The 18,261-nt window shown below is 40.5% G+C and overlaps 1 protein-coding gene across 3 annotated transcripts in view; it reads left to right on the top strand.

Moving 5' to 3' along the window:
- Positions 1-5,285: 5,285 nt before the first annotated feature.
- The window catches only part of ANKRD46 (ankyrin repeat domain 46), a 28,973-nt gene continuing 15,997 nt past the window's right edge, over positions 5,286-18,261 (top strand). Inside the window, exons 1-2 of one of the 3 annotated variants that reach the window (XM_045861474.1) lie at positions 5,328-5,424; positions 9,585-9,680. The gene's annotated coding sequence lies outside the window, so the exon portion shown is untranslated. Of the gene's footprint in view, positions 5,425-5,452; positions 5,587-9,584; positions 9,681-18,261 lie in introns of those variants that run through there. The other 2 variants (XM_045861473.1, XM_045861476.1) reach the window with 2 other exon arrangements.

Here is an 18,261-nt window from a genome sequence, read left to right as displayed (position 1 = left end):
ACATTCACCAGCATCCCTTCTCTCACCTCTTCCAGACGTGCACCTTTGTTTCTGTAGCTGTTCATGCTCCTAAAAAACTGGCACGAGCTCTCTGCCTACAGACAAACACACTCATATTTGAAAATTTCACACAAACTGTAATAAGAATAGAGGGCAGGGCTGATTAAATTGTGGTTGGGTCCAAGGTTCTGAGCCTCTTTGGGTCCTAGGGAGGGAAAGCACATGCAGGCTTCGTCTGAAGATCTGACATGATCTGCAAACCAGGCCTTGGTCCGGGGCAGTACGTGCTAGGATTACAGCTCGCACACATCCCCACACGGACAAGTGGGAAGCAGATTTTATGTTATGTATCTACATTAGAAATCACTATGATTTCACCCTCAAAGAGAAGTTGAAAAGAGCTAAGTGACCTTAATTTGCAGAAAACCAAATAGGTTCCAAGCCTCAGGGAGAAAATTGTGGCCGAAGTGATCTTAAAATGCAAAACAAAAGAAAACTCAGCAAGGGAGATCATTCCACTTTTCCGATGCTTCCTGGTCATCCCTCCTCCTGCAGTGTGGCCAGTGGTCCAGTGGGCTGCTGGGGGCTCAGGAAGGTGGGGGATGGAATGGAAAACACTTCTGTCCTTTATTATACTGGTCTTGATCCTGTCATCAGTGGTCCCCCCAAAATGTCAAGAAGTTAGGTGTATTGTGCTCATCACCCCAAAATAAGATGTGCTCAATTAACAAAAAGTATAGCTAACCAATAACTTCTTATAAAATGGCTTTTAATCCTTGTACTTGTGCTTTCCCCCCCACTTTATTGAGGTGTCATTGTATTTGGCATATAAGTTGCTTTATACTAGCTGTTTGTTGTATTCTTCAGGAGTAAGTCATTTGTATAATAATTTTCCAGACAAGAATTGGAGCTTCAGAAAAAGTACGTGGTGAACTTGGGTCTTCGTTCTAGTCCTAGCACATGTTTTTTTCTTAGAGCAAAGCCTTTAGCTAATAAGCACATGGGCTTTGCTTGTGGAATATCTGGGAAGAGGCCAGACATTCTGTTGATTTAAAGGCACTGACCTTAAGGCTTTCGTGCTGTTCCAAATGTGGTTTCTCTCCCGGAAATGTGGGGACACAGAGTTGGCTGCACTTCCTGATAGCTTTTCTGTTTGTCCACATCAGCACATATCCGATGGGTTCGGTGGTGCAGCAGTTGTCAGGGGTGATGATGCTCAGAGCAGCAAGCTGAAAACGGCATGTGTGAGTTGGCTTTGCTGTGCACATGTGTGCTCTGATTCTCACCGGAAACTGGTCCCAGCAGAATTTCTGGGGAGCTCCAGTCCTTTGTAATAGGGTGTAGCGTGTGGAGAAAGAGGTGATGTGAACCTACTGTTTTAGGGTCCCAATCCAGGAAAGTTTAGAAACTGATTTTCAGCAGGACAAAAAATGATGAATAAAACAAGTGAACTGGAGGTTACTAAATGTACATATTGCAAAAGGCAACCACTTGGAGGTAAGTTCTAATTACAACTCAACTACAGAGTTGGTTCCCAGATTTTGTGTTACAATAGCTTGGGGAACACCAGGCTTTCCAGAGGCGTTAAGTCAACAAGTCCACCTGCCTATCCACAGAGGGAAAGTGTGTCCATGACCCCAGCACCTGTGTAACAGCAGGTTAAGGAAGAAAATAGGAGGATTGTGTATCATACTTTTTCTTCATGTGTTGACTGAACATATATCAGAGTGATTCTTACAAGTAGCTGGATTTATATCAATTATGTATACGTATACATATGTCTGTATAACAATACTTATATGAGGTCTGTCTGGGAAAGTTCCAGCCATTGTTAATGTAACGAGAATGGTTTATGCAACACTGATGTAACCTGGCAGCCTGGACTGGAAGATGTATAAGTGAACAATGACTTCACTGTACTAGTCAGTGGGGGCAGCTGTTGAGTGAGCATGTGTACTGTGTGGCTGTCACATTCAAAATGACCGAGGCAGTAAAACAATTAATTTTTTATTATCAAATCTTGTGTTAAGCTTGAACATTTCTCTGCGGAAACTATTGGGATGATTCAGAAGGCCACATCTATGGGCAGCTGGTGATTGGCAGCTTCGTTATGACAACACACTTGCTCGTGCACCACATGTCATGCAGTTTTTTTGTGAAACATCAAATCTCCCAGGTGACTCAGCTCTCCTGCAGCCCAGGTTTGGTGCCCTGCAACTTCTTGCTTTTCCCAAAACTAAAATCACCTTTGAAAGGGAAGAGATTTCAGACTATTGATGAGATTCAGGAAAATATGATGAGGCAGCTGATGGCAAATGGGAGAACTACGTGAGGTCCCAAGGTGCCTACTTTGAAGGAGACTGAGGTGTCATTGTCCTATGTCCAATGTTTCTTGTAACTTCTTCAATAAATGTCTCTGATTTTTACATTACATGGCTGGATCCCCTCTGGACAGCCCTTGTATGTATTGTGTTGTTCATCTTTTGTGATGCACTGTGGGTTGTTTACCCCTTTTTCTTACCTCATCTGCTGTTTTTCTTTTGTCAAAATTAAAACTGCTGACATGTAGTCTGGGATCACAGTGAAGACAGGCTGAGACCTCAGAAAGTGAATTAACTGTAGAAAAATCCTCAAGTCTTACAGCCCTATTGCAAGCTCCCTTAAACGGGACTTGAAAATAAATCCTGTTGGGTTCTTTAGTTGTATCTAGAATTCCCTGAGAAGCTTTGAAACATGGACCCTGGGCTGTAGGGTGCTTTCAAACCATTTTGGCTTGGTCTTGACTAGGGTCTGGGTGTTGGTGTTTTTAAGGTCCTGCAGTGACTGCAGTGACTGCAATGTGCTGCCAGGGTTGAGAACTACTAACCACCTACTATGTGCCATTCACTATGGTAAGTACTAAGGGTTTAATGTTAGGGCTGCAGCTCAGCTGCCCTGACCCTCCGACGTCACTGTGCCCAGGGCACACGTACTGTCTCTGCTGTCTAGAGCACTTCCCTTGTTCGTTGCCTAATTAACTCCTCATCCCTGGTGTCTCAGATGTCTCCCTTATTCAAAGACATTGCTGGCCTTTTAAATTAGGTGCTATGTTTTGGGACATTGTTTGCCTTCACAGCATCTTTCCTCTTTACCTTTGTGACACTTGTCCCCATTTTAGTCACAGGTATTCCTTCCCACCGGAACTCTCACAATCAGAACTCAGGACCAAATAGATTTTGGCAATGAGGAAGAAGAGGCAGATTTACCTGAAGGGAATGAAGTTTAAGCTTCAGGGAACTTCTAGTGGGCTGAAGAATACTTCCTCAAAGATGTCCATGTCCTGACCCCTGGAACCAGTGACTATCTTACCTTGCACAGTAAAAAGGACTTTATAGATGTGATTAAGTTAAAGGCCTTGAGATGGAGAGAATATTCTGGTTTATTCAGGTGTGATCCATGTGATCCAAGGGTCCTAAGAGAAGATGCAAGGACAGAAGTTGAGGTCAGAGAGAACAAAAGAAGCCACATTGCTGGTTTTGAAGACAGAGGAAGAGGCCATGAGCCAAGGAGTGCAGGCAGCCACTGGAAGCTGGAGAAGGCAAGGAAATGGATTCTCCCCTAGAGTCGTCAGAAGGAATGCAACACTGCCAATACTTTGATTTTATCCCAGTGAAATTGATCTTGGACATCTGACCTCCTGAACTGTAAGAGAAGTAATTAGTATTGTTTTAAGTCTTTATTTAAGCTGGTGGTAATTTGTTATGGCAAAATTAAGGAACTAAGATAACCTCCCCTTGTATAGGCCCCTTCCAAGAGTCTGGAAGGGACTCCAGAAGTTTGTTCACATGGTCCAATGTTTCTCTAAACCTTGTGAAATTAAAATATTTTCACTACAATTGATTAAGGCTGCTGTCTCTGCACTCAGACTCCCCAAGACTTTCTCCTCCTTTGGGTGAGTAGCATGGAGTGGTGAGAGACATTTTTGGACTCTGGCTAAGCATAAACAAGATTGGGGATACTTTGGTTTGCATTTAGTGGGATAAGTTTCTGTGGTTCATGGTCACTTCCATACAGTGCTAAGTTGTTGTTGGAGTGTGGAAGTGACTTCCACGAACACTCCTTATGCCCATTGTGCCACGTCCCCAGGTGTGGTCACATGAAGGAGTCACAGAATATGTGTAGCATGCAATTCATCCCCTTAATCTCATCAGGGAAAAAGCTGTCTGCATAGTCCCTACATTTTTCTGATCAAACAAAAGCAGTAACTCATGAAGAAGGAGAGGAGAGATACATTTATATAGAAGTAATGCATAGGCTCTCAGATTGTTTGATAAACCAGTTAGTGAAGAAGAATGTGAATTGTTTGAACACTTTGGGAAAAGGTTGAATTGTTAGCTGATTTGACATAATTTATGGGCATCAGTGAAAAATATTAACACACAACCACAAGGAGGACATCCATGATAAATCAGTTAGTTAATAAATGTCATCAATTTGAAGAGTATTTAATATTCATGATTAGTAACACTGCACAAGAACATGTGAAATGCCCTGAAATCTTATAGTTCTTTTATGAAAGAAATTTGAGAGTGGTTTTCTCAAATTCTACAATAATCCTAAAGGGTTACATGACAGTTCCAAGAACAACCCGTCAGACTGAGTGAGAAAGAGCCCTTGAATGGTGGGCATGAGACATCCTCAGGGTGGTTGGTTGAGCAAGTGTGCCCAAATTCAGAGAAGGGACGATCACTGTGCAGGGGAAGTCTTCTTGGTGGTAGGACCGGAGCTGGTAAACTAAGAAAAAAGGTATTTTCAGTAAGTGAACTTCCCACCACCCCTCCATGCAATTTTTAGTTTTGGCTGTACACACGTATGTTGCATTTGGGCTGGGAATCCTAAAAAGTGAGATGTAAATAATCAAACCGTTTTCATTAAAAATAAAGACTCAGGGTTATATGTTAGACTAAGAGTACTCTAGTTGCTACTACTAACACATTTCTTTGAATTACAGAGACGACTTAGCTAGCAGCCAGCAAGTATTAATTGAGGCCTATCGTTATTCATAAAATAGTCCTTGCCTTTGAACCTTCGTTTAGCTGAGGGGTTGGATGTATATTTAGAAAAGGACGTGAAACTTGCAAAATGCTCTCAGACTCAGATGGGAGAAAACACTTTTAGGTCGCCTTCCCCTTTTCCCATGCCACAGTTTTGGTACTTTGTCTAATTCCAAGAAAGCTGACTTAGGTTCAGGTTTGACTGAGAGCCTCCTGAGCCGCGGTGCGGGCTGCCCGCCTCCAGGGGGCGCGCCGGCCGCCGCAGCGTGAGGCCGCTCTGGCTCAGGTGGTGGCTCCGCTCGTCTCTGTGACCGCTTCTCACCTGGGCCTGCCGCCGCCTTCGCCGCTGGGAGGGTGCAGGAGCTGTCACCTCTGCTCCGCCGAGTCGAAGGTACCTGGGAGGGGGCCTGTGGACCTCTCCAAGACGGGAGCCACTGATACTTCCGCCGCTGGCCCTGAATCCCCGGAGGGACGCTGCCTGGGGCCTGGCCGAGGGGCCCGAGCGGCGACAGAGCCGGACAGGTCCCCGCGGGCCCGGGGGTCTGTGCTGCTCGTGAGCGCCGGGAAAGGCCTGCGGGGCGGTGGTTGGGGAGTTGCATTTGCGAGTGAAGGCAGTGGGTGTCCGTGGGAGGGTGCCAGCCGGGATTTGCCGGCCGCGGCGGGCCTACGGCGGGGAGCGCTCGCGGGGACCCGGGAGGTCCCAGGTCCGAAGTCCGAGCCGAAGCCGCAGCTGGCCACTGGTCATTAGGCCTGGGCGACACGTGTGCTTTTGCCGCATTAGCACAGATTACAGTACGTGGTCGATTATAAGGAGTCCGCAGTCTAGGCGTAAACAGAAGCCGTTGAAATGTCCAGAATGGCATCTGGCCCCGGCGAGCCCGTGTTCGAAAACAACACTTGCCCCTTAATTAGCATGCTGTGCTGAGAAGCAGGTTGTTTACTCGCTAGATTTTCCAACACAGTGCTCTGCCTCGAGAGAAAGATAACATTTATTCTGCAAAACGGTCCACAATGTTCAAAATATGAACATACTGAGATAAAAAATATATACCGCTGAATAGTAACACTTCTCATTCCTTAAAAAAATAATGGTGGTACCAAGGAGCTCCTAGCTTGAAGAGGTAGGTGTAGGAGTTACAGTAATAGCTATCCTCAAATGCTTGCTCTACGTCAGACATCGTGCTGAGTGCTTTAAAATACCTAGTGACTTTAAACCTTGGAGCAATCTTATGAAGTAACATTTCCATCTTACAGATAGGGAAACTGAGGCACAGAGTCTAATTTGTTCAAGGTTAGACAGCTAGCAAAAGCTGAGCTGGGGTTTGAGCCTCTTCCCCCTTACTCCAGTGTCCTCTGCTTAAGATTTCGTTGCTGTTGTTTTCATATGCACACTGACTGGGGATTTAACCCGAGACTTGGGTTTGTGCCCTGACCAGGAATCCAGCCCCTAACCCTTTGGTCTAGGGGACAATGCTCCAACCCGCTGAGCCACCTTGTAGGCCTGTTGCTGTTGTTTTTATTAACTTGATCTGTAGCTTGAACTGATTTCCCTGTATTACTGCCTGGGTGTCCTGAGGATGTGGCAGCTGGCTTTCTTCAGTGTGAACCGTCTATGAGAGAGCAAAGAGGAGGCTTGACTGTTTTTTATTGCCCGATCTTGGAAGCCACTTCAACCGTATTCTATTTGATAGAAGTGAATTAGTGAATCCATTCAAGGGGAGGAGATTTAAACTTCACCTCCTCAAGGGAGGTGTATCAAAGAATGTGTGGGCATATTTTTCAACTGCCACAATGTACTTATGTAAGTGATATGATTAAATACACAAAATGCAAAAGAATGCAAATGCAAAAATGCAAATACACCATAGGTGTATGACTACAATTAGAGTTCAATAAGGTTGCTGATGTGAGTCAACACACATGCATTAATTTCATTCCTAGTATTAGTAATAACTGAGTTAAAACTGTAACAAAAGAGACTCCAATCATAGCAGAAATAAAAGCAGAAATTTATTTAAAAAGTTATAAAATATGTACAAGACCTTCATGGAAAAAATTATACAAATTTATTAAAAGATAGCAAAGAATACTCAGATATACAATGTTCAAGGATGGGATAACTCAGTGTAGTAAACAAAAATTTCAGTAAGATTTCTGTGATGTATGACAAAGGAATCCTAACACTCAGATGGAATAGAAAATGACAACCAATTGTTACATTGATTCTGAAGAACGAGATTGGGAGCCTTGCCATACATGGTATCAAGTACTGTTGTGAAGCCAGCGTAATTAAGGCAGTGTGGTATTGGCACATGCATATCCCACAGATTACCAGAACAGAATAGAAAGCCAGAAACAGACACACAAAAATAGATAATTGATATCTGTTAGAGCCCTGTTGTCTGGTACAGTGGCTACAACCACATACAACTTTACATTTTAAATGTAATGTACCTAGCATTAATAACCGCACTGTTGGTTCTCAACATTGTGGTGTTCTAGTCTTTGATGCTATTTTAAAGTATTTTTTGTGATATATCTTTGTGGAATTTTTGGCTACTTAAAAAAAATCTTAAGTATTTATGTCTTGGGACATAGCAAGGGAACTATATGTTCTATTACAACTTTCCAAGTCAATGAATGGTGCATCTGTTTTGAAAAAGTATTCTGTATTTCCATGACTTCAAAAGAAGGAAGAAAAGTGTCAAAGCAAATTTTATATTATAAAAATTATTCTAACTAGTTTGGAGACTTTCCAAATAAGCAAAATAAGAAATGAACAGTGCTGAAATTGATTCAGGTATCCTCGATGAAATTAAGAGATTAAGAAATGGGAAATGTTTTCTTTGACACAAGCTAGCTCAATAAGGTTTCAGTTTCTGCAAAAATAAAGAAATAATTAAAAGGATAGAGATCTCAAAGAAGAGACGAAGTGATTTGAAGATGGAGTTGGCAACTACATTACCATTATGTTGCCTCTAGTTAATATAGAGAGATTATTTAGCCTCTGGAAAAATTTGCCAAAAACATGCTAACAACTCATTTACAATGTTCTCTGGAAAAAAATCAAATTTATTTTTAATTTTTTGTGATTATTTCAATTTTCTTTATTTTTATATAATATTTATTTTTCTACTAATTTATATTAGAATGACAGTGTATACTTAACACATTTTTATAAGTTTATATTTTTATTGATGCTCTGAAATATTACTAATTTTAAATTAGAGATGCATTGTACATTTCACTTTACTTGTTAAAACATGAATTTTGAATTTGAAAAAAAACCAGTGTTAACACTAATATTTCTGTATTATATGACATAACTGTTGAAATGCTCATTCTATCATTTTGCTTTAATATTGTATTTCTGTCAAGTGTATGTGCCTGCTGTGGAAGGAGTTAATGAATGTTGGTTTATTGTTTCTAAATAATTTCTACTTCTCAGACCTTAAAAGACACTCTAGAAGTAGACATATATATGGTCATGATTTCTCTTTAAGTGTGGTATCAGTTTTATTGGTGTCCCATTTTAGGCCATATATTTTTGTCTAGTTATAGTCTTTGGCCAACAGCAATGAGTGTCTTCATGACTACTGTTACTTTTTAGGCATTAAGACCAATTTCCAGGCTCCATTGGAAGAGTTCCTTGAATGCATACTTTACATTTGGACCATGCATTCATTTAACTAAAAAGTAAAAAGTATAGATTGAGCACTTAGTATGCAATAGATGCTACTAGACACGGTGGGTTTTGTTGAACAAGACAAACAAGATCCTCTCCTCAGAGAGCAACATTCAAACAGGGGGGTATACAGTAAACAAGAAAATTCTAGATGGGGTAAGTAAACAGGACGACGTGAGAAGTAACTTGTGGGGATACATACATTTGAGCTGAGACCTGAGTGCTGGGAATGAGCCGGTTGAGTCAAGATCTAGCCAGGAAATACATTGCAGGGGAAGGAAGAGTAAGCGTGATGACCCTGAGGCAGGGCAGAGCTAAAGGGAACTTGAAGGAGGCGTGTGGGGCTAGAGTATAGAGAACAGGAAGCACAGATGGTTAAAGATGGGATTGCATAGGCAGGAGCAACGTCATTTGGGTTTTATAGACTATGGCAAGGATTTTGAATGTTATTTTTACATGCATTGGGTTGCCATTTACTTATTTAAGTCAAGGGAATGAAATGTGATTTATGTTTTTGAATGATTTTTTTTTCTGTGTGGAGAAATTAATTGTACAGGGGTAAAAGTGGAATGGAAAATGGTTAGGAGTTTATTATAGTAGGCTCAGGAAGGAGTCATCCTCGGACCTTTGGAGCTACTAAAAATGTTTCTTAGCTTGAACTTGATGTTCCACAAGCACGGAATGGAGGTAACTGGTGAGAATGAGACTGAGAGACCAATTAGAAAGACAGTGGAAAAGTTCATGTATGTGGTTGTGTGTCAGAGCCAGAATTAAGAGTAGAGGCAGTGAGAGTACAAAGCAAACAGAATTTGGGAGACTGCGAAGAGTGAAGAGTTAACAGAACTTTGTGTCTGATTTGGAATCAGGAGAGAAAAAGGCATCGAGGATGATGACTAGAAGCCTGGGCTGCTAGAGACCTATTAGTACCGTTGTCAGAGACTTGGAGCACTGTCTTTGTTGTGGTGAGTGTGTGGGGCATTGGGCTTTAGATGTGATGTCAAGGTGAAGGCAAGACACACAGATGGGACTGCTTATAGAACTGCCCTGTGTACTCATGTGCTAACGTATATAGTACTGAAATATATAGTAATATTACATAGTATTACTATATATTACTACCTCTTGGGAGTTCCCTGCTTGCTTGCCTTGCCCTTGCGGAGCCCCAAACTCTTAAGAGTTCCTCTCATGATTGCCCCTGACCCCCTGAGGGCTGAAGTCATTTTACTGATGTTCAGTGATGTACCCTTATCATCGATGTGGAAATCCTTTACCCTTAATTCAGGCTGAACTTTTTTAAGAGATATTTTTACTCAGAAACTAAGCAAAAAAAAAAATCTAGCATATTATATTTGTTTATTGCATTATCATTTTCAAAGTTCTTCTGTATAAAAACACTTTGAAGTAGATAGGGCTGATATTATTATCCCGGTTTTTCAAATGAGGAGACTGAGACACCTAGAGGATGCCTTCTCGAGATTGTACCCTAAAAAGTGGCGGAGTCAGGAGCTGAGATACAAATCTTTGGTATTAAGTCCTCAAAGACTAGTTCCTGGTAAACTCACAGAGCACAGATCTCTTGGTTCAAGTCTTTAAGTCTGCCTTCACTATGTATAGCTTATGCTCATCCATCTGGTTGTCTTTCCTAGCTGCAACCTTAACTAGATTGGGGGGAGAGTGGTGTCTTTGGGTTGGCAGAAACCTGACACTGAGATTTGATCTAATTCTCATTTCCTTCTAGAAGTTTTTATTCTTTCCTCCAAACCTTAGTCCCCTCAGGCCTTCCTCTCTGATGGTGTATACTTACGCTCATTGTCCTAGCTTTTATGTGTCCTGGTCCTCTGGGTTGGGAAGGCGTCTTCTTCCTTGATGGATGTGGAACGGGGAGTGATCTGCCTTAAGAGCATTGGAAGGAACCAGAAGGCTGGCTGGAGAAAGTTAGGGAAAGTTGTGCGGACAGGTTTCTTTCTGCTTGCTGTAGCCAAAAGGGGGCTCAAGGAGAGGTCATGAGATGGAAATAGCAGACATTTCACAAGGTGTGAGGGCATGGAACAGGTGGAGGATCCGAGGTGGCTGTCAGCACGGGGAGTTGTGGGTTAAGACTGGGTGGCGGAGACACGCCCCAGAGGACAAAATCCAAGTGAGGGGACTGGAGGCGAGTGGAAGTACAGGTATTTGACAGGGAGAAGTTTGAGGAACTCTTGGGTTAATCTTTCTTTAAGTGATAAGTTACATACATGAAACCATCCAATAGTATGTAATAAAGAGCTATAATTTGGGCCAGAGAAGACTGGAAGGAAGTGGTATGAAAAAGCAGTGTGTTTGGTAAAAGTATTTTAGATGTATTTGCATTAGTATCACTGAGGATGATGTGTTAAAATATCATTGGTCAATTTTAATTTGCTTTTGTCTCTGTTCCTATACTTTTTCTGCTGTTTATAAGATGCTAAACATTTCATAATCCTAGATCATTTTCCCAAATCCAAAGCTTGTGAATTTCGATAGTGTAATTTGTTTCATATATCCAAATATAAGAAATTTATTCTCCTATCTATTGTTTGAAGACAGTGAAGTCATTATCTTTTGGTAGCATTTTATTTTATTTTATTTTACTTATCGATTTGAGAGAGAGAGAGAGGAAGGAGGAGAGAGAGAGAACAGAACACCAATTTGTGGTTCCACTTACTCATGCATTCATCGGCTGCTTCTTGTACTCGTATGTGCCCTGACTGGAGATCAAACCCGCAACCTTGGCATAGTGGGACCTTGGCAGAGTGGGACGATTCTCCAACCAACTGAGCTAACAGGCCAGGGCTTGATAGCACTTTAAAGAGAAGCTTTTCTATCATAATTATTTTTGCCTGAGTATGGTTTTCTTGAGTACAAGAACAAAAGTTCAGAGTCACAATTATTCAAACTTAAAAAAAATCCCCATTCTTTCTAACAGTTTTATAATACATCATACCCCTATTGACAGGTCATCTAGAAAAAAAAATGTTTTAGATTTAGACATTTACCATATTATTCCAAATTTCCTTGGTGTTTGTCATAGAACAAATGACAAAATACAGGCAGGCACCGCATAGCAACATTTTGATCAATGACAGACCTCATGTATGACGGTGGTTACATAACATTATGGTCGCCCTGAAAAATCCCTCGGTTGCCTAGTGCCGCCATAGCCGGCTGTCACAGCATCAGAGTGCAGTGCATTGTCAGTGTGTTTGCGGTGATGCAGGCGTAATCCTGCCGCACTGCCAGTCACACCGAAGTGCAGCACATGCAGTTACATGCAGTACATAATAGTTGATAATGAAGGACTGTTACTCGTTTATGTATTTACTATACTTTTTATTGTTATTTTACAGTATTACTATACCTATAAAAGTTTGCTATAAAACAGTTACGCTGGCAGTGGCCTCATACATCTGGTGTTTATCATGTCTCTTGATTTCATTTTCTCTCGTTTTTTATTTAATCTCATGTTGTATGTGCCATACCGGCTTGTAACCTAGGAACAATCGACTGTACCATACAACCTGGGTGTGTAATGGGCTGTACCACCTAGGTTTGTGTAAGTGTGCTCTGGGATATTTGCACAATGATGCATTGATGCAATGGTGCCTAATGATGCGTTTCTCAGAACACAGCCCCATCGTAAGTGGCACATGGCTGCATTAAATAGTTTTGAGAGATTGAAAAATAAGGAGCAGAAAGAAAACGAGGTTTGCATTTGCTAAAATTAGCAAGCAATTTTGACTATGTTAAGAGAAACCCAAAACCTTGAGAAGCTGTTTCCTGGAAAACAGCAAATCTGGGAGAGCTATGTGGCTGTTAAAACTTGAGATCCTTAGTCACTAACCACTCTTTTCTGTGTTGGTCACAGTGACCTGGTAGGTCAGTAAAAATAGTTTCATTAGGAATTTGCCAGCCCTTATTCCCATGCCTAGAAGATCTGCTCAAACTCTTGAGTACCTGATGTGAACCAAGCCAGGTTGCAGATCTGCCATGTTCATAGGAGAGGCTGTGTGGGTGCCGGTCTCGGTCAGAAGGAGGGTTCTTGTAATTCATGGCCCCTCCCATCAGAGTTATTGTCCTTAAGAAGCCACCAGGATTGCTGACTCAGCTCTGCTCTAGAATATCGGCATTCCCCACTTCTTGCCCCACATGTCAGGCTCCTGAGTGGCAGCATGAGGAAAGCTCCAGCCCAGAAATACAACTTCTGCCTGAAATCTTCTAGTTATTTTTATCCTCTTAAGCTGGGCTGTAAAACCTAGGGGGAAAAAATCCTCACGTGTCTTTCTTGAATCTAGAGCCATTTCTAAGCATGTAACTAACGCCTATTTTGTTATTCCTGGGCGTCAGAGATGCCTCCCCAATAGGTTACCCCAGTCTAAAGGAGCGAGAGCGGGAAAAGACCGCAGGCCCTCTTTAAAGCCCCAGACACTCCTCAGCTCTCTTAGACTCTTTACTCGCTTCCTACCAGGGGTCTCATCCTTAATTCTTATTTTCAGTGGGGAGAAAGAGGAAATTTCTAACGCCCCATGTAGTGGTTCTTTTGTGACTGGATGTAAATGTGCTATTTTAAAAGGCTGTATGTGCTGACACCCAATCTAACACATAGTTTAGGGTGTGGAAAGTGACAAATTATAATAGAACTATGAACAATAAACTGTTACATTGGTGCTGTAACTTATTTTTCTACCATGAATCATGAATATGGCTACAACCTTGCAGGTGAGGAGTAGTGTGTATAGTAACATATAAGTTACAGCCTCTCCAAGGCTCAGTATCCTTATCCATAAAGTAAGGAGACCGGGTGAGGCAATCCAAGATGACCATTCCAGCTCCTGAGTTTCACAGAAACATCTTAAGTTTCTCCGAAGCACAATCTTGTGCCTTCAAACTACTTCAGGTGAAGTCTGGTTTAAATTTTGTGGACTATTTACAAAATAGGAATAATTTACAAAAGTTGTAGTTTCTATATTTTTAAGAAACACTGAATAAATGAATACACAAGAAGGCCATTCTTGTAGCACTTTAATTCTGTGTAAATGAAATCTGCTAAGGAGGGTTCAATAAGGTTAGATTTTGGAATAGGCCTAGAATCATATTCATGCTACTTAATTGCTTGGAGAACATTTTTTAAAGGAAGGTTGAACTTCATCCTAACTCTGACTTTTCACAGAATCAGAATGAGTGGGAATTATCATAAGTAACTGAATTTAAAGAGAGACTTTGGTGGCGCTCTTGCTTTATACCTACCTGTACTGGATGCTCAAGGTGCACTTGAAGCCCAGGTAGGCCACAAGGTGGCACTATTGGGCCATATAAAGTGCTGCTGTAGCTAGAAAATTTTTTAAAAAATCGAATAACTTTTTACAGGAGTACTATATGTGCATGGAAAACTTTAGCTTGACCTTTCAGTGCTTATTTAATGTCTTTATTATAGAATTACAAGTTCCAGTGGGAAGAAGTCCCCTGCTCAGAATTTTAAACATGGTAAAATTATACAGTAAAGATTGTGGAAAATACCAAAAGGTATTAGAGTTACATAAAATATCCAAGATTACCAACATTCCCTTTGTGAACAGTTAATTTTGACTTATTTTAAGCTAATATCTTTATAAAACTTGGATTGTAACTAAATTTTAATAACGCAAACAAATAATAAACTAATATAACTATTATAAGAGAAATACATATCGGAAATCCTTTTTTGGTGTTTTTGATTTCCTGATGGAGACAGAAAAAAAACTTTTTTAAATTGTTGTTCAAGTACAGTTTTCTGCCTTTTACTTCCATCCCAGCCCATCCCCCAGCCCTCCCCACCTCCCTCCTGTTTCCACCCCCGCCTCTTATTTTTGTCCATGTGTCCTTTATATTTGTTCCTGCAAACCCTTCCCCTTTTCCTGTGAAATTCCCTCTCCTCTCCCCTCTGGTCACTGTCAGCCTGTTCTCTATTTCAGTGTCTTTGGTTATATTTTGCTTGTTTGTTTGTTTTGTTGATTAAGTTCCTGTTAAAGGTGAGATCATATGGTATTTGTCTTTCACTGCCTGGCTTGTTTTGCTTAGTATAATGCTTTCTAGTTCCATCCATGCTGTTGCAAAGGGTAGGAGCTCCTTCTTACTTTCTGCTGCATAGAATTACATTGTGTAAATGCACCATAATTTTTTGATCTATTCGTTTACTGATGGGCACCTAGGTTGCTTCTAGCACTTGGCTATTGTAAATTGTGCTGCTATGAACATTGGGGTACATAGGTTCTTTTGGATTGGTGTTTCAGGGTTCTTAGGATATAATCCTAGCAGTGGAATTGCTGAGTCAAAAGGCAGATCCATTTTTAGTTTTCGGAGGAAGTTCCATACAGTTTTCCACAGTGGTTGTACCAGTCTGTAGTCCCACCAGCAGTGCACTAGGGTCCCCTTTTCTTGGAGACAGACAATTTTAGGCAGGTGTTTCCTCACTAGTCCAATGACTAAGACGTACTTGAGAATAATGAGTCCGGGAGTTTAGTCACTTCCTATAACATAGAAAACCTTTCCAAATATTTTATTGTTGTTTTCTCACACTTTAAAAAACTGTGTGTGAGATGACCACAAAAAGCTAATTCAAAATATATGAGCTGAACTGATGTTTCCCGTAGAGTAACAAGCACTCCCAGGGATTTATGGTTTTTCCATGGTTTAAAAAGAAGTTTATTTTTTAAGATTTTTTATTTATTTTATTTTTAGAGAGGGAAGGGAGGGAGATAGACAGAGAGAGAGAAACATCAATGAGAGAGAAAGAGAGAGAGAGAGAAACATCAATGTGAGGTTGCTGGGGGTCATGGCCTGCAACCCAGGCATGTACCCTGACTGGGAATCGAACCTGCAACACTTTGGTTTGCAGCCCGCACTCAGTCCACTGAGCTACGCCGGCCAGGGCAAGAAGTTTATTTTTAATAAAATGATTGTAAGGAGTTAATTCAGAGTAGTATATACTAGAACTAATGTTTCCCTTTCTGCAGTCTTTGATGGGAAGATTTGGTAAACTGATTTATTATATTAAGAAAAATCATATAAAAACAAACTTAGTGACTTTATTTTTTTCACACATAAAGTGAGGATAATGATAGTACTTACCATACAGAGTTTTTATGAGGATTAAACCAGTGATTACAGGAAAAACATTTAAAATAGTGCCGGGAGCATAATAACTTAATTGATGTTAAATATTATGTATTCAGATGTTGCTAAGCAGTTGTTTGCACAGTAATAACAAATATACAAACAAGTCCTTTTTCTCTTTTCATGAAATTTTGATTCCTAAGAACCCCTACTAAGTAATACATGACTAACATACTTTTAATTATCACATAAACTTAAACATAATGAGTTGGCCTCCCTTAAAGGAGCATTCCGTAATTCACACGTTTCACGTTAACCTCACCTTTTCCACACTAATAAAGCTGGCGTTGAAGAAATCCCAAAGTTAAGAATTTTAGACCCAGTCAAAATAGACTAAACTGTTGGACATTAAGACAAACTGTGAGTTCTCCACAAATTTAGAAATAAGGTAAAAATGTATCTGCCAATGCTGGATCCAGATCTATCTAAAAATTACTCTCATTGAACATCTGGTCATTATTTTTGAGCCTTGGAAGTAAAATTCAGAAGGTTCTACCTATCAACTTCCTTCTTCAAATGTTCTTCATGGTACTGGAGTGTACTGAAAGGATACTCTTCCCAATTCCTTTTAAAATTTTTTAGTACCGTGCTTTCAGAAAGAGGCCTGCCTTTTTCCTACATTCAGAATTCAAGTAATATTCACATATTTTGTCTTTATTTTGGGTAGGCAACTCCAAGGTTAAAAATTGGAATCCTAGCCAAATGATCTATGAGAATTTATTTCCCAGGGCCTCCTAAGACGACCTCCTAGGAAGTAGATGAAGACCCTACATCCAGCTTAGTGTAAGATGAACTGTAGTTTAGGATGAACTGTAAACCACTGTAATCTTGGAAGTGTCGTAGTGAGCAAAGCAAGCATTGCAGTAAGATTGCCGTCACAGTGAGAGGGTTTGCCCAGGAAGAAGTGAGGCTGGTTCCACGGCCCTACATTGCAGTCAGGCCGTCTGTGTCACATCTTCTAAAGGCATTGTCTGAGAACCTATGATGACACTCAAATTTTGACCAAAAATATTATTTAAAAATTTGCTTAGACTATATTTTGATTGTCTTAAAATGTCAATGAATTCAAAACTCTGTAATAGAAAAAATATAGGGTAAATTTTGTTTTAATGCTCTAAGGAACTTAATAAGAAAGTTGTGGTGTACATACTGACAATAGAATACAACCATTACAAATTGTAATAGAAGACGGTAACATGGAAGGATGTTCACAATATAGTAAGTGGAACAGGTTAACATTAATATGCATCATATGAGTTAAATATACATATTCATACAGAGAAGAAATGCTAGAGACTATAGCACCAAAATATTAATAGCAGTCATTTCAAATAGTCATTTCTAGTTGCTAAGATTATAGGTAACTTTAATTTTTGTCTCTGTTCATATTTATTTTCTTAAATTTACAATGAACTGTAGAACTAGCCATGAGAAAAGATGTTACTTTAAAATCCTGCTACAGTGAACTTAATCGAGTGTACATTCAGCAAAGAATTACTGGATTTTCCTACGTCTGGCTTTTCACAAACGCTGCCCTGGCACCGTGTCCTTGCACAGGGCAGACACATAGGTCAGACCCCTTCTTGCCCTCTGGAGACATGGTTGGGCAGGGAGTTCTGCAGACAGTTTTGAACAAGCAGAAAAGCTTTGTATGAGCCATTTTCTCCTGAATTATCTTGCTGACTGTATAGAGGCCCATGGCGTATAGGAAATAGAGACTAAATTCGAAGGGCACTCCGCCACTGAACGCCGTGGCCTGAGACTCAGGAACTTCTCTGAGCCTTGGAAATGAAGACCCTCTTTTAGAGAAACATACCACTGAAGATAAGCAGACTGAAGAAATACATTATTACTGTTTGGGGAAGAATTTAAATGGTTCAGATTCTTATTTGTTCAGAGCTAGATTTCTTACAAATGGGGGCTTTTTCCTTGCCTGATATCTGTGGATCTGCACAGTGCCTGGGTTTTGAGAACCGTAATTTTAAAGTGCTCGCAGTTAGGATTTAATGACTTCATTGGAAGTTCTTATTTCATGGTTCTTTGAAGGTATTTTATATATTAAAATAAATGTACCCTTTTAAAGGGATACAAATTGACCAAGTGAGGTATAGAGAATCCTGACTTGGAGGTTTCACATACTGTATACCATTCTCAGGTCGGTACTTTGTTTTGTCGTTAGAAAATATAGGAGACAGATGTGATAATGTCACACTTCAGGTATGCCGTGTGCTCCTTGCATTTTGCTGACGTGTCTGGTGTTCTGATCTCTGATTAAAGTTGCTATGTAGGCATAGTGTAGTCCGTCCATTTGTCCCAGGAATGTGCTTTTCCCAGTGACTTTTCAAAATGAAAAGTGAATCGATACATTATATCCAG

Source organism: Phyllostomus hastatus, unplaced genomic scaffold, assembly GCF_019186645.2.
Source record: "Phyllostomus hastatus isolate PE091 unplaced genomic scaffold, TTU_PhHast_1.1 phas_scaffold_21, whole genome shotgun sequence".
Lineage (NCBI taxonomy): Eukaryota > Metazoa > Chordata > Mammalia > Chiroptera > Phyllostomidae > Phyllostomus > Phyllostomus hastatus.
Note: the sequence above shows the minus strand (reverse complement) of the source record. Positions and strands in the feature narration are given on the sequence as shown.